The sequence below is a fragment of the Lates calcarifer genome, linkage group LG2 (genome assembly GCF_001640805.2).
Source record: "Lates calcarifer isolate ASB-BC8 linkage group LG2, TLL_Latcal_v3, whole genome shotgun sequence".
NCBI classification, from domain to species: Eukaryota; Metazoa; Chordata; class Actinopteri; family Centropomidae; genus Lates; species Lates calcarifer.
In genome coordinates, this window is record NC_066834.1 from 16768604 (window position 1) to 16785646 (window position 17043).

Here is a 17043-nt window from a genome sequence, read left to right on the forward strand (position 1 = left end):
CGCATTGTGAGAGAAAATACTGGCAAAGTTTTAGCTTTTTTTGAAAATGTTTGGGCTTTTTATTGTGGTTTCCCTAAGAGGAAGTTTCATTTGGTTATGTGTCAAATCCCACCTCTCATCCATTGCATACTGGGATATCCTCCAAGACTAGCTGGAGAATCTGGAATCTATCCAGATTCAAAGCAAACCTGATGAGGTCAAACTGTCTTTTTAAACCTTTGCCATTTAAAGTGCATGTGTTAAAAACTGTCAATCACTTTGTCTCATTTTTCATCTCAATACATTTGAACCGTTTAACGCTTAAAAACTTTGCTTCATTTACAACAACACAAACACAAAGCAGTTGATGTGATTTCTGTGACACAAACTTGGCCCTAAGCACTCCAGACCTTTGCCAGTCTATTACGGATTTAATATGACTGAAGTCTTCTCTGCAGTAGTACTAAAGAAAACCAGTGTTGATAATTCAAGCTCTGCAGAGAAATCTGCACCCCCTTCAGCCTCAGTCGGTGCTCTCAGTCTCTATTTCTTGACAGGCTGCAGGGGAAAGATGGTTAATTTCTGACTGAATATTATGCTACATAACCACTTGGCATTTAAACTGAAAAATGGGTTTCTGCTTCGCCTGTCGCCACCGCTGTTTCCCCTCCAGAATGAGAGAGGAGGAGGAGGTGAAGGAGGAAGAGGAGGAGGAGGACTGGGAGTGAGAGGAGAATGATGTGAAAAGAGTAGCGATAGGGTTGTGAAGGAGGAGATAGCATTTAGGACATGAAACAGGAGCAGCAGAGAAAGGATCCTGGTTTTCTATTGTAATTTATTCCACTTTATTCTATTTTGCTCTGGTTTTCTAACATTTCTTAATCGTAATCAGTTAGTGATGTAGAGATCATGAATAATTACACAACGATCAGATCAGGCAGGTGAACACAGACACACACACACACACACACACACACACACACACACACACACTCATATCTATGCCAAATGGATGCTGCCCAGCCATAAACAGCAGTTTATTTTAAACCCCAAATCTCATTAAACTTGTGAAATAGGAAGACTGCCTGACAAGGGAAAATGTTGAATCATTTCCTACCATGTTAACATATAGCTTTGCATGTGTTTCTGTGACCAATTAAGGAGAACAAAGCCATAGTGGTAGCAGTGGAAGCAGTTGGAAGGCCATGATAACGTATAAAGTATAACTGTATTTGCTGAATTAAGTAGTATTTTCACAAATGTAATTAAATGTAAGTTTCAGTTGTGCTGTGCCTTTCCTTTTTGGCAGTTGGAACTCATGACATGACTGGCAGTATGTAATGTAGCATAGTATGAGCTGTGGGATTAATAGATGCTGTGGTCTGACAGGCCAAGATGCAAGAAGGCATCCTTCAGTATGTACATGTATGTGTTAATGCAGATGATTTGTATTCAAATAAGAATGTTTTTCTTTCACATGTATGCCTGGAGATGTTATTGCTCATCTCACACATAAATGTACCTGTATATGTCCACTAATGTGTCTCTGCTTGTGTGTATGTGTGTGTTTGTGTGTTGTTGGAGTTCTTCAGGCGTCCAGGCAGTTACAACGAGGGTAATTCGTCTGATCAGGCTGATTGGTCTCCAGCAAATAACTCACTACAAGATTAGAGGGGTAATTCCTGGGCCAGAACAGAAGCTGGAAGTGCTAATCAATGGAGCTGCCTCACTGATGAGACGACATTTTGGCTGCTTGACCACTAATGTATGGAGGGAGGAGGTGGTGTGTGGAAAAAAAAGTGTGTGCTTTTGTGTGACCAAATGCTTTTTTTGTGTGTGCATGTCTCCGTGGTTGTTTGTGAACATGCGTATATAGATCATGTATACTTTATTTGTGTATGTACATGCTTGTGTGCATCTGTGTGTGTAAGTTTTCAACACTTGACAGTTTGAGCACTTTTCAAACGTAATGTGTGATTAATGAGACTGCATTATAGTGGTGAGGGAGAGCAGGGTGAGCAAGCAAGTGAGCGAGGGTGGGGGCGTGAGTGGGCTCCAGAGTCACAGGACCGGGACAATATTGACATCTCCATTATTTACTGAGTGATCGGAGCAGCCAAAGGGCTGCTGATTAGAAAACAATAAATGCTGTTATTGGTGATTGGGGCTTTAGCAGGACATTGCAATTGCATGTCCCAGCCTTTCTAATTACTGCAGCCACTGACCACTAGACAGTGATAAACCAAAAGCTATACCATATATGGAGACATCATCTATCTATCTTTATCATTATAAGTTACAAAATGTCCATGATTAAATGCAGTCATTGTTGAAATACTTGACATTATAATAAGTGTAGAATAAAATAAATACAGAATAGGAAATTTGCTGTTTATGTGCATGAACCTGAAAGGTTTGTTTTAATAAGATACAGAAGATATAGAAAAAAAATATATAGAAAAAAAGAGAAGAAAATACTGTAGTTTTGGCTCTGTCCTTCATAGTGTCAAATGACATTTCTGTATCACATTACAATTTCTTCTGTGGTATCAATTAGTTTAGAACTGAAGGAAAAAGGATAGTTTTTACATACTAAATACCCTATCTGAATGGAACTGCATATGTTATATGTTAAAAATTTACATTTTACATATTAAAGGACCAGTGTGTAGGATTTAGTGGCATCTAGTGGTGAGAATGGAGATTGCAACCAACAATACTTATGCTCTCTTTTCTTCCTCCTTGTCGTCTTTGTCTTCTGTATACAAGCTGGATCGTCAACATAAAGTGCAAAAGGCCTTTCATAGAGCCAACGTTTGGTTTGGTTTCATTCAGGGTCACTGTAGAAACATAGCAGACTCCGTGGAAGAGGACCTGCTCCCTACATAGATACAAATGGCTCATTCTAAGCAAATGAAAAGATAATGATTATTAGTTTTAGGTGATTATGCTCCATTTCTGCTAATAGATCCCTGTAAATGTTACACACTGGTCCTTTAAGCATCAGCACCTCCTTCCAGAAAAGAAAAGGCCATTTATCAAGTTATCATTTAACTACTTTTTAAAGCTATGCTACTCTATAGGGATAGCAATATTTTTAGTCAGTTCCGCAAAACTATTCGCATCTGCCTCAGCTGTAGTTTATGTTTATTGCTAATTAGCAAATTAGTTAAATTAGCACTAACTGAAAGTGTTTTTGTGTACCAAGCAAATGTTATAAAATGTCAATCAAATGTGCATTTTACAAATTATTTTTTTTTTTATCACTTTTATCATTCATTTATTAGAGGGATAATTTTATTTCCCTGCGTTAATGTTAATTTCATTCAACTTTTATTGTAAAGCACTTTGTAATGTCTGTTTCAGTAGTAATATATACAAAGCAAATCCTTTATTGTCTTTATGATATTAAATGATGATGTGATGTCACCACCCTCGGTGACCTTCAGGTAAAAATGATGTATTAATGAAACAGGCCACGGTGGTGTGTAATGGTCAGGCATAATGACAGCTGTGTGTGTTGTGGCATTGTTGCTAAAATTATTGTTTGTTGTACTTTTAAGTGATCAGTGATTGGTAGAGCAAGCATTGCACTGATATGCAAATTGGTGATTAAGGGCATGTCTGTATCCATTTACAGTATGGCATACATGCATGTGTGCCCAGTTCCACAGTGACCAAGACTTACAAAAGAGAACCATGCATACACAATGCTCAATAAATCTGAAAGCATATTTCTGTTCATTCACGTTCATTTGGTCCCTGGTAAAGAGGATGGTACTACATCAGTCACTGATTGTCTGTGAATGTTGAAAAGTTGCTAAGAGTATAGTTTTCTGATACATGTACAATATGTAAATATACAGTATAGTGGGATGAAGAACAGCAGGAGAATGTGTGTCAGCACATTTCAGTGTGAACACCTATTGTGCTCTATGTTCATATAGTAGAAGGTCTCTATAATAACTTGTAGTATTAGACAGGTAGCTTGGGGTGCGTTCGTATTAAACTGAAGACAGATCGTACTCATCTTGTTGGATTTATGTCTGCCTGGATAGAGAATCAGAAATATCAGCACCCAACTTTAGATGCCCCTCTCACTCCTTGTCCAAATTTATATGTCTGTTAATATGAAATGACAGCACTGTCCTTGACTCTAACACCTGTCAGTGGTCTGTGAGCAGGAGGGCCCAGCACCTCATATGCTACAAAAAGGGGTATAAAAATACACTGTCTTGACACTGCAATGATCCACTAATCAGCTGACATATGTCACAGTGTTGTGAGTCTAGACCAAGTGGACCAATGCATGGTAAGTCAACAACAATGTGTCTATGTGTGACAGTGAGTATGCTATGTGTTTGGCAAACATCACACAAAGAACCACATATCTGTTTTAAAGTATAATCTTTAACATATCCATATCAATAACTGCCTTTTATTGCTGCCTGGTCAGTCTGTTTTTGCCTAAAAAAAATCCTAAGCAAGTGTTTTATTTGATCTTGTTTCCTCTTTATTTCATATCAAGGGTGCTATCAGTAACATGTTTCTCTTTACTTACTTCTAGTGGCAACAATGTGAAACTACAACCCCACACAATTCAACTTTATTTGTATAAACTCGCCAGGCACTTTATTAGGAACACCTAGACACCTGCTCATCCACGCAGTTATCCAGTCAGTCAATCATGTGGCAGCAGCGGAACACATACAGTCACGCAGATGTCAGGAGCTTCAGTTTATGTCTACATCAAACATCAGAATGGGTATAAAATGTGATCGTGATTGTGACACAATTGTTGGTGCCAGACAAGCTGACATGAGCATTTCTTAAACTGCTAAATCTTGATTTTCATGGGTGCGAAAAACAAAAGGAGAGAATGGCCAGACTGGTTTGAGCTGACAGAGGGGTTACAGTAACTCAGATAACCACTCTTTACAAGTGAGGCGTGCACAAAAGCATCTCAGACCTCACAATACGTTGAAACTTGAGGCACATTGGGCTATAACAGCAGAATGGCGATATTGGGTTCCACTCCTGTCAACCAAGAACAGAAGTCTGAGGCTGCCATAGGCACAGGCTCACCAAAACTGGACAGTTGAACAGTGGAAAGATGTAGCCTGGTTGGGTGAATTCCAATTAATGCTGAGGCATGCAGATACCAGCATGAATCCATGGACCCACCATGGACCAATCTTTCTTTGAATGTCACTGCCTAGCGTTAGAATGACCTGTTCGCGTCTATTTTCTGTGACAAAGAAATACTGTCAACCACTGAAAGACACATTTGAACAAGTACTGATGACAGGGTGAGGCAGGTTTCAGTGGCATTTTTACAGACTGAAAGCCCACAGGCTGTTGAGAAGTATTTCTTTGCAGTGATTTCTCTGGTCAAGCACTTGAAATGAAAATAATAATGGGAAAAACATCCATTAGTAATTGAGTATTGTCTGAGCAAAGTACTAAATTGCTGATATTTTGTCGTGTCATCACCATCACTGTAAGTAGATTCAAATTACTGGCTTGTAGATGATTTTAATGAACTACTTGCCTGGTTATGGGTTTGTCTAACTTTAGCATAATTGTATGTACATTTACATCTACATAGACATGAATGGAAATTAGCAGATTACACACAATGACTTTCACAGTAACACATGCAACTCAGCCCAGCTTGTAGCTCTATAAAAAGTCTGAGAGTGTGTGTGGGTGTGTGTGTGTGTGTGGCAGAAAAAGGATGAGTGACAGTGTCCCCACCGCCCCAGCTCTCCATATGGGTGGGTGGGACCTCACGACTGACGAAGCGTCAGCTTGAAATCACCCATCTGCAACTTTGCAGGTGTTCCCAATGATTATATTATTAGCTCTATCTGCTGATCTTTGATTTTTTTTTCTTTCAAAACACAATTTTTAGCATCCCAAGCCTTTGGGTCTGGGTGGGATAGGAACATAAAACATATAGATCCCTGGCAGCACAATCTACCTCCAAGATCTCACACATACAACAGACAGAGAGCATCGGAAAAAAAGCAGGTACAATCTGTTTGGGTTTGGGAGGCAGGAGTGGGAATGTGTGGTTAACCACAGATACTTATACTATATATTTTATAACTGGATATATGCATGTGGCACATTTCACCCATATTCACTAGAAAACATGATGACAGCCTCCTGCAGTAAGAAGAGGAGCACCTTTGTTGCATTGGGCTGAATAACATGAAAAAGTAACTGGGAAGATGATTAAGGATACCTTGGTCACCCAAAACAGAATGCTGTGGCCATGCAGGCACTGAGCCATGAATTGGCCTTTATAGAGATTATTTGTTCAGTAGAAATTGTGGAATATCTATCAATTATTTTGCAAATCCTGCATTGTGGTCAATTAAAAAAGTGTGGCTAAACAGCTAAAGACTTCCTTGATTCCTCCAGCCATTGGTCAAACCTTCATTGCATCCCCTCCACTACCCCTATCAAGTGGATGTTGGATACCTGTTCTGCCATGCCTATATCCACCTGGACAGGCAAGGGGGCACACCATTTAGCCTGCCCTGGTGGGGAAGAAGATTTCTGCCATGCAAGTTGATACTGAGAATATTACTCTGATGACCATCACACACATATACATTGTGATGGGTTGCTGTACATTCTGTATAGTAACACACACACAAAATAACTCTGCATCATTATGATTTCCTTGCCATTGGCCTGAAGATGTGACATCATCATGGCGGCACACATGAAACAATGACAAGTCGTGATGGCTGGTGTGAGGCTGCCCATGCCAGTACGCTCAAAAGTGCCTTTCATTTAGTAATTAAACCCTTTTCTCCATGAAACCTACCTCAAAAGTGAATGAAATAATGCAACTAAAGTTGGTGAAAAACTGATTTCAGGCTCCAGTTTTATGCTGGCACCAATCAAGTGATATGACTTTGCACTGGCAAATTGGATTTTTATTGGCTTCAAGTTGATTACTTCTACTAGTTACCAGTTGGGTAACTTGATGTATTGTCATGACATCACTCAAGCCCATTTCAAATTCAATTACACCCCAGAATTACAGAGATGTTAACTCGTGCATAGGGATGCACCGATACCACATTTTTTCAATCCAATTACAAGTACAAATATTTACATTTGAGTACTTGCTGATACCAAGTACCAATACGAATACTTATTAATGCCATTACACTTTGTACATTTACTTGAAAACATGTTTTATTTTCATCAGATATTGTTTCATTCTCTGGCTGTAAGAAATTGCTGCGACTGACATTTGAACATTCCATTATATATGGCATTGCCACATATTTTACTCAAATAGAAGTAGTGTTATTGATACTTTAGCATTCAACTGCATCTTTTTTTAACAAACAGCCTTGCCACATATTTCACTTAAATATAGCCCGCTATTAGCAAACTCTTTGAGCTCTGCGTCGTGTTGGTTTTTTAGATGTTTTATCAGATTGCTTGTGTTTAAAGTACTAAAGTGAAGTGACACAATTACTGTGAGAATAAAATTAAAGCAGGGCATGGTCTGAACATGTGCTTTACATCTAGAGATGGGGTGGTGCCATCACTGGGTGGAAACTTACTTTTAAACAGGGATTTGAACCTGGTCTCCCGCTTCCAAAGCAGTGGTCTTGCATGCATTACATTTAGCTGCTGTTTAAAAATGAACATCCAAACGATCACTAATGATTAGTCTAACCAATGTCTTTGTTTTCTTTCTTCTTCTTTCTCAGTTACACCGGTGCTTTTTCTGCCATGACATGTCAAAATTGATGCTGTGACATTACAAAAGGATAACAAAAAGGACAGTGATATCCACTAAATGTCATTCTAATTTCAAACTCAGGGTGTGGATTTACTGTTTGTTTGTTCTTTGCTCAATAATGCACAAATTTTACTTTAACAAAACACAACATACACTTTATTCCACAAAATCTGTTCCAGTCTCCTACAAACCCTCTGCCTTTTGTTATCTTGACCCCTCTATGCAAGTTTACATGGCATTTCCTGTCTGCACAACAACAACAAAGGACCGTCTTTGCACAACAACAACAACAAAGGACTACCTTTGTTTTTTATGTGTACTGTACAAGTAGAATAGATAACAATGTAGCAAATCAGTGTAGTGGCAGACAGTGAGGAGTGTTTTGGAGCTGTAAATACAGCCTTGCGTCTCCCTAATCCTGTCTGTGTCTGTCTGTATCTCTTACTCTCCATCTCTCTCCATCTCTCAGATTCAGATGCTGTGGAAGTCTGTCGGCAGACGGCAGCTCCGCTCTGTTCTGTTGTCTTGTGCTATCATGGGGGGATTTTCAGGGGATTCCGTGTTCACATCACTCTCCTACCACACGTTCAACAACAGTGCCTTGTTTGTACACATAAAAAAGTGCTTGTCTTTTTTATTGTTTCCTGTTGTTTTAGCAAGTGATATTTTCTCCTCCTTGGTGCTATCTCCTTTTTATTCTCTGTCACCTGACTCTGCTGTCTCTCAGTCTGTTTGTCTGGTTTGCCTGGTCCTTTCCATCCGCTTCAAATTCAGCCTCATGATGATTTTGCCTTCTTCTTTGTCAGTGGTTGCCTTTGACTGAGGCGGCAGGCTCGGATGTTTGGTAATGGCCACTTAGAGTAATCAATGGGCCTCTTTGAAGTTGTGAGATGAAAGAGGAGTTTGACAGCTAATGTGTGCCTGTCCTGTGACGTGAACAGCATGGCAATGCCTGCACGCTTTGAAGGCACAAGGATGGGTGCATCAGGTTGGATTTATCCCACACTGAAGACTCACCTCAGCCGCAGAGCTGGCACAATGGCAAGTGGCAGTTGCTCTATCACTTTCTTATGCACAAGTGTACACACATACACACACACACACATCCACAAAAACAGACGCTCTCACTTTCTGTGTCCTCTTCTCTCATCCCCTGGCTTTCTCTCATTCACTCTGTTTTATATATCTGTCACATCGGCGTACCTCCTATGCAGCTCGTGCCAGCTCCCATTCCACGCTCTCCCACAGAAATGTGTTCAAGTAAACATTTCACGCTTGCTTATGCTAAAGGGAAGTGGCAGCAGCAGGTATGTGACAGGCAGAGAACTGTCTGTGCCCAGGGCTGCCATTGACAAACTGAGCCCCTCTTCTTTCTGTGCTGCTTTTATCTTCTAAATAATGGATATGTGTGATCGGAGGAAAGCATTTGATGATGATGCATTCGTTATATTCATCAAAATGCTCAGAGAGCACACCCCCAGTGAGGGAAAAACAAAGCAACACTGCTCATGATTGTAATGTAAATGATATGCACTAAAATAAAAAATGAGCATAGCAGTAACGGTGCACTACAGTATAGGCAGCTGTTGCATTTGATTCATCTTGGTGCACGATCAGTCCTGTGTGTCCCAATTTGCTCCACAGAAAGCAAGTGAAGCATGTCCTTTGAAGCAAAAAGAGCAAAGGGGGAAATAAAAGGAAAACATTTACAGTGGGGGATCATTTCCCATAACCACCAGCAGTCTTTGAACTGGTGGTCCACACCCCCTCCAAGGAGAGAAGATAGGGCTGGGTTCTGAGTAGTATAGGCCTCTCCGCCTCACACATACAAACACACTCACACAGGAGGGGGTGGGGGCCGGGACATGTACAGGAAGTGCCCCCCCCCAATTTTCCGTTGTTGTGTCAGGGAGCTTAAGAAACTGCAATGAGTTATACTTTTGTCCGTCTGTCTGTCTGTCTGACACTCAGAGTCAGGTTAATGGTGTCTTGTACCATAACCCTAGCACATGTTCCTCTAACCTAAAACACATGCAGAGTGTTCCGACAGGCTTTGCAGCCAGCAGGAGCCCTTTTTTCGGACCTGTCTACACTTACAGTAATGTCAAATAACTATGACATCATCACCACCTCTGTGCCTGGTCCTCTGCTGTCTCTCCTGTTTATTGGAAGTGATGTAATTACTTCGATCGCTGTTGTTTTTGTTTAAAAAGTAGAGACTAAACTGTTGTAATGCTGTATTTCAAAGTAACAATTGGTGACATTTTGCTATGTTGTATCACTGATTTACAGTAATGCAAAACTACACCGTAGTCAGGTCATAAAGTCATTTTTTGTTCCACAATGAAGACAAATCAATAAATACTCATTTTATGGTGGGGTGGGGGGGCTGGAGCCTATCCCAGCTGTCGTTGGATGAGAATCAGGGTCCACCCTGTACGGATCGCCAGTCCATCACAGGGCCAACACATATAGACAAACAACCATTCACACTCACATTCAAATACTTGCACAAATACATATTGTACTTTTAGCTTCTAATCCGACAGAAATGAATTAAATATGCAGTAATCAATTACAAAAGAGCTTTGAGAGGAAATGAGGAGCACGGTGAAACAGGTCTAAATGTGTGTGGGTTTCTAGTTATCAGTACATAGTTAAATGTGCCAAAAGTTGGCGGCGCATTCTTATGAAGGCCCATCAGTCATGTTTAATGATGTAAATCCAGAAATCCAGCAACAGGTGAGAAAAAAGACTGATTTTAAGCAGCACTCACCAAAGCTCTGCGCACTTCATCTGCTTCCAAGTACTTTTTGTTTCCCTCTTTATATTCTAAGGCCTTTGTTGAAAGTCACCTTCTTCCAGTAACACGGGCATATCAACAGTTGCCTTTCCTCTACCTTACACACTGTGGCTTCCACTGAAGTGCTCAGAGTATGCTCTTTTGCTTACTTGTAGCTTAAGTGGCACAGCCTAAAATACTAGGAACTGCTGCCATCATGACTTGTCAGTCCATATTGGCCAAGTAGGGTCTGTTTCCTCCTGTCAGCTGTCTTTCCAGCCTGTCACCGGCTTTTCCCTAGTTGTCAGATGCCCTGTTCACAGCAACCAGCTGATGCTAGCTGTGACAGTTATCACTACACTGTTAAATGTGCCAAAAGTTGGGTGAGCATTCCTATGGACGCCCAGCAGTGCTATTAAATGATGTTTTGACCCATCATTGGGCCCCACAGTGAATATCAGGCTGTGCTGCCATAAATATGAAAGGCGACACATTCTCTAACGCAAACCTACAGTGCCTTTAAACTGATTTAACATACATTTAAGCTGCGTTTAACTTGACTCACTTGACCAAGCCATATCTCTATACTGTATCAGCTTATAAACTGTTGTGGCCAGTCCAACTGGTTTGTGCACCCAACTACAACCAGCTGACTCCATGCTAAGCTACACAGCATGTTGCTATCGTTCTCCAATAGTATACAGTATATACAGTATACTCCAACATATTCACCCCATTTTGGTAATCCACCTAACAATCAAGTGTCTTCAGCTAACTTATTTTAGCAAGCAACACACCATACACACTTCATTTGTTTTGGCCAAAGACAAATGTCAATGTAACCCCTCTATGATGTACTTTTAGTTTTGGTCACAGACTCAGACATACAGCTTTTCCTAGTCTTCCACTATGAGATGGGTACTTGTTACCAGAAACACAGAGACTAAAAGTTTCTTCTTTTAACACTGGCTTTTAGCTCTGTCTGTATGTATGACAGGTAAAATCTACTACCAGGATGCACAAAATTAAATGTTTCCATTCATGTTAATCCATGAAAATTGGTAAGACTCTTATCACAAATGCTGGTTTGTTAAAAAAAAAAAAGGCTGTACATCCTAGCCAAGGTTAAACCCTGAGAAAAGACTGTAAGAGCTCAATCTCTGTAGCGTCTCTGCATACTGATATGCATATAAATAAAAGAGGAGAGTTTAGCGAAGGGACACTTTTTGGTGTCCCCCTTTTCTCTGCCATTCTTAATCAGAGACTGTTTAAGTCATTGGTTTGATCCAGCTTCTTTTTCCCCATCTCATTGGTAAGCTCCTCTGTGTAAAATATCTCTGCGCCAGTAACACCACAAAGGCTTACTTATCTGGGCATTACCTATTAAAGGTTTAAACCCCCGCGTCTCTGATAAACACTCCCTATAAGGCTTTTATCTCCCTGCGGCCTTATCGCACTCTTGAAGGTCCTTCTCCCGAGGCACAGTAATTTGTTTAATTAAAGTGTCATTTTGGGAGGGAAATGTAGCTATGACTATAGTATGAGATGCAAAGAAGTTAAGCAGTGCTGGTGACGAGAAGGATTTCTCCACTTTTCTCTGTCTGTCTTTCGTTCTTTCTCTTTCTCTCGTTTTCTCTCTAGTCTTTGTCCAGGGGTTTAGATTCAGATGCACACACTAGTGATTCTTTTTTTTCATTGAGATGATTTTTTTTCTCTCTCTCTCCTTCTTTTTAGATATTTCCAGACAGCAGCCGTAGCAGGCGGCGATGGAACTGGAAAAAGACAACAGAAACAAATCTAGTTTGAGAGCACCCCCTTTAGCCGCTATCTAAATGGAGCCCTGAGAGGATTGGCTTTCTGGCCTTGAAGCTTGTGTTGTCAGCACTTTGGGCGATTTGTGTGTGATTTCATTAGGAACCAAAATAACAGCCAGATGAAGAGGAAAATAGGGTATGCAAAGTGCTGCTGTATTGCTGGTGCAGTATGTGCTCTTAATGTACTGTCTCTCAAGAGCACACACACACACACAAAAAAATTCCATCACAATGCACATCATGGACACAAACGCTCGTTTGTCTGAATATAAATGCAAATGACAGCACCTCCTCAGAAAGTTCATGAGCAGACCTGATGCTGAGTGTTAAAATAGGTGAAGAGTGTTATACTGTATTTTGGCTATTTCCCCCTCTTTTTCTCTTTCTTTTTCTTAAGCCTCAATTCTATAATTTTAGAGATAAAAATATGATGATAATTCTATTATTATTATTTTTTTAAATAACAGTTTCTCTCTAATACTACATTTAGACATGCGCACTTGCTTTTACAAAATTTGGTATATTTTATAAAGAAAAGACAATATCCATAACAGTGACATATTACTGACATATTAACCAAACCAAAGTTGCTTACATTTAGGAGGATAAATTATGTATATGGTGCTGAGAATTCTATTATATAAAATTTATAGAGGAAGTTAGACCTTTATGTGTCCAGCTGACAGTGTCAGTGACAGCGACAGCACCTCTGAAGCTCTCTTACATTTAAGAGCATTTTAAGTGGAAAGGAGTTTGATAAATAGTGTTTTATTCTTAAGTTTCCGAATAGCTGTAAAAAAAAAAAAAAAAAAAAAAAAAAAAATCAGGTCCAAAATTTTACTGTTAGAAGTTGATAGATACAGACTCTGGTATTTTAGCAACCAGTGCCGAAACTGGAAAATATGTCAGTCTGGAAAAAGAAGAATGGATTTTCACTGAGTTGGCTTTTCACATACAAAACATTGAAGTTATGCAGTTAACTTGGGGTAAGCCTGGGAGATACAGAAAAAAGCCCAAGATAACTCCAGGATTAAACTTAAGTTTTGTACACAAACATATGTTAGTTGAAAGTATATGGAGGTACATATAACATGTCTGAGGGTTTTATAGTTTGATTTTTTTTATGACTGGTAAAGAGAAGTGTCCTGTAATGCCATGTGCGGTGGATCAAGTATTTGTAAATAAATAAATATAAATGAAAAGAAAATTACCAAGTAACTAATTTAAAACAATACATACACAGCTAATAATCAACCTTTGCAACTGGGTATGGGTCAGCTATGGGTTCTGGTCTCTTTCTGGGGAACATGTGTACCAGACAGGGTGACAACAGCAACCTGTGTATTGGCACATCCTCCGGTGAACAAGGAGATGGGGCATGAGAGTGAAAGATTTATGAGCTGTTGCATGCAGATACAGTGGTAAGCTGCTTCAAATGTGTTAAAAAAAAAAAAAAAAAAAGGGAGCGATGCAGAGAAATCAAATATGCATGATAAGACATGAAAAATGACTAAACACACTTATAAATTAATGGCAGAGAGGATGGTTGTCATTATCCACACGGAAGCCCCAGGACAGAGGGGTGTGGCACCCAGATGGTGGGGGTGAAATAGCTGGGGCCGAGGTTTTGTAATTGATTACTTAAGGCGTTCATCCTGGGAGGGATAAAAGAAAGACTGCCAAACAACACAAACACAGGACGCAGAGGCACAAAGAAGACACAGGTCTCTGTTAACTTTGCTGATATCCATACACAATTGGTTTTAACACACCTGTGTACAGATGAATTGGTTACGTCACTGTAAGAGACATTAACCAAAGATCTAGCTCCCTTGAATTTCCTTGATATGTAGCTAATATGGTTATTATTTTCACAGTGACTCAGATTGAGGCCAAACCCAAAACCTGAGCAAGAGACTTCCTCTGTCAGCATTAAGGACACAAGCATCCCTCTCTATCTTCGTCCCTTTTCTTTCCTTCTTTTCAAAGTCCCCCTGCTCTCCTCTAGCAGCTGGCTTTAAGACTACAGGTGTTGTTATACTGCTGCCCGTTGAGGATTTGTGTCTGCAACCTGTCTGATGATGGAAAACTGTAAAGTTCCAGTACATTGTATCCTCCCAGCACTATTCTGGTAAAATCAAGAGAGGATCTTTTCTTATTTGGGTTGGCACTGAGAGCAGGTGTTGAAAAAGTATCTTAAGGTATGAGAAACTGGTGATAAAGAAACAGGTTGGGTTTAAAATATAAGTGTACAGTACAAGCAATAGAATCTAATAGTTTAGCATTTTCAGGCAAGCAAGTTAATATTGAACAGTGAAAATTCAACAGGGGTGTATGGAAAGCAAAAATATGCAAGGAAAAATAATTAAGCAGATCTGTGTAAGTGCAAGGCTGTAAAGGCTAACTGTAAAATCTGTCTATCGTCTCCCTGTGGTTGGCTATCTCTGAGACATGTTTTTAAAGCCCTGACGCGTTATTAATAAAACAAACTCTAATAGAAATATCATTGGGCTTATTTTTCAATCAGGCCCAGCATCACTGCAATCCGCAAAGCGTGACATTAATTAAAGATTGATGGCCGGGCCATTCATCTGAGCCGCTGTTGATCCGGTAATTAAAATGACAAAAAAAAAAAAAAAAAAGATTTATTTATAGAAATTTGCCCAACTTGTTTCATTTCCTTGTCAACGGGTCCTGATTTTCTGTCTTTTAATGAAGGGAAGGAAGTGCATGTGTTTTTCATCTTGTCCTTTTTCTGCTTCATTTGATGGACATTGTCAGAATAAGCTGGAGTTTGTGCTCAAGAGTTCCAGGTAGTGAGGCAAAATGTTGCATAGGGCCAATGAAGCATCTCACACACTAGGTTCACCCTGCTCAATCAAACTTTTCAAAGGAATAAAGTTTAAATAACCTTAGTTCAGCAGTAATTCAGAAAGAAAAGCAAATACAAATGAAATAGCTTTGCATTTTTATTTTGGTAAAGTAATTATGTAGTCTCTTGGAATTTGACAAGGCTTCTAATGAGTTCTCCCAGGACCTCTCTTTTATTTGTTTGTTTGTTATTTTTAAGCTTGATTAAGTCCCCTTGTATTTAGCAAGCACAATCAAATCAAAGGGGAGGAAGATTAACTGTGTACATTTCTCCAGCATCTTTAAGGAGGTGTAAGCATACTGCCTTTTTTTGTGCTGTACACTGTTATCATTCCTGCTGTCATCAGTAGCCATCTGTTCCAGTTTCTTATTCCACAACATACAGTGAAAAGGGGAATAAAACACATGCAATGTCAGTTAATGAAGTTCTATAACTAGGTTAGGTTAAAAAAAAAAAAAAAAAAAAAAAAAACAGGCTTTAAACTCATCCCATTTCCACAACAGAAGTAGGCTATTTAAGCACACCTCATCCGCTCCTCTCCCCCTGACTCCGTTTTCACACGATCTGCGTCAGATTTTCGAGAAAACGCTTACCTCAAGATAATCAGGAAACTCCTGCAGTTTCGGAGTCCTCTCCATCTCCTAATGTCCATCGGCAACCTCGGCTGTCAGCAATCCACGTTCCCGGCGCCCTCACCTTCCAGTAGCCTCTGGCTAAGATTCGGGGGATGTCGCCCGTCCTGTTCGCCTCTCCCGGACCCGTTCGAAATCCAGGCGCTCGAACGGCAGGCGAAGCCTCCGCTACTGTCCTGTGTAGTGACAGTCCCACAACTCCAAACAAATCCGAGTGGACAGCCGCTCGTTTGAGACAGGCACTCAGCCAGCGCAACATTAAATGTCATCACAAAGACAATAAAACTTTTCTAATTATTCGTGGACTCGCAGCAAAACACTACTCCTCTCCGGCCTTCCAGGCCACTTCCGGGTTCCCAGTGTCGCGTCCGCTGCAACGCCGATGACGTCACGGCGCGACACTCAGCCGAGGATGCCCACTCTCCCTTATCAGCTCTGGCATAGATCCAGGTCATGTCAAACCCCGTCCAAACTCCCACTGTTCCTATTTAACCTAAAGCCTCACAAACCACCTGTGCACACATTCCTCCATCCCAGCATCCTTTCCTCTCCTATTGCTTCTATCCTTCTCTTCCGTGCTCCTTTGGCCACCTTAACTCCTTTCTCCTCGATACTGGTCATCACAGCCTCATAGACTGCACCCTCTATGGTTGTCCATGGCCAAAACTCTTCATTTCCCCCTGCTCATTACCGTTTCTCTGCCCCATGCCTCAGCTCCACATAAAAACAACCCCACCATCATCTGCAGCACGTGGCCCTCTTTCCAAAAGTGTAGATAAGAGAGGTAAACCAGTCCTCTATCAGGGTGGGAGGATGGTCTATCAACAACTTAGGATGCAACATCTCAATTGCTCCACGCCTGCTCCTTCTGCAGCAGAGCCCATGCCAGACTAACTTGGCCCCATAATCCAACTAAGCTCAGCTTGTGTAAGTATCTAAATACACCAATCAAAATCCACACACTAGCTATTGCCTTTAAAAATAACCCAGAACACCAGTTTGTTAATATCTTCATACAATGTTTTACACATGACTTCCACCCAGGTTTGCAGGTTATGTTTGATTCCTTCTACACATGCCACAATTTGAAGTCCGTGATCTCTGAACCCGACACAGTGACCCAAAGTATTCATGATCAGGCCTTTCTCCAGCCTACTTTTCTCCACATTCAGACCAGATCAGATCAG

The 17043-nt window shown here is 40.5% G+C and overlaps 1 long non-coding RNA gene across 1 annotated transcript in view; it reads right to left on the minus strand.

Annotated features, from left to right (window-relative positions):
* Window positions 1-16252, minus strand: part of LOC127143343 (uncharacterized) — an 88238-nt gene extending 71986 nt beyond the window's left edge. Inside the window, exon 1 of the long non-coding RNA XR_007814669.1 lies at window positions 15818-16252. This is a non-coding gene — a long non-coding RNA (uncharacterized LOC127143343). The remainder of the gene's footprint in view (window positions 1-15817) is intronic.
* Window positions 16253-17043: the final 791 nt, after the last annotated feature.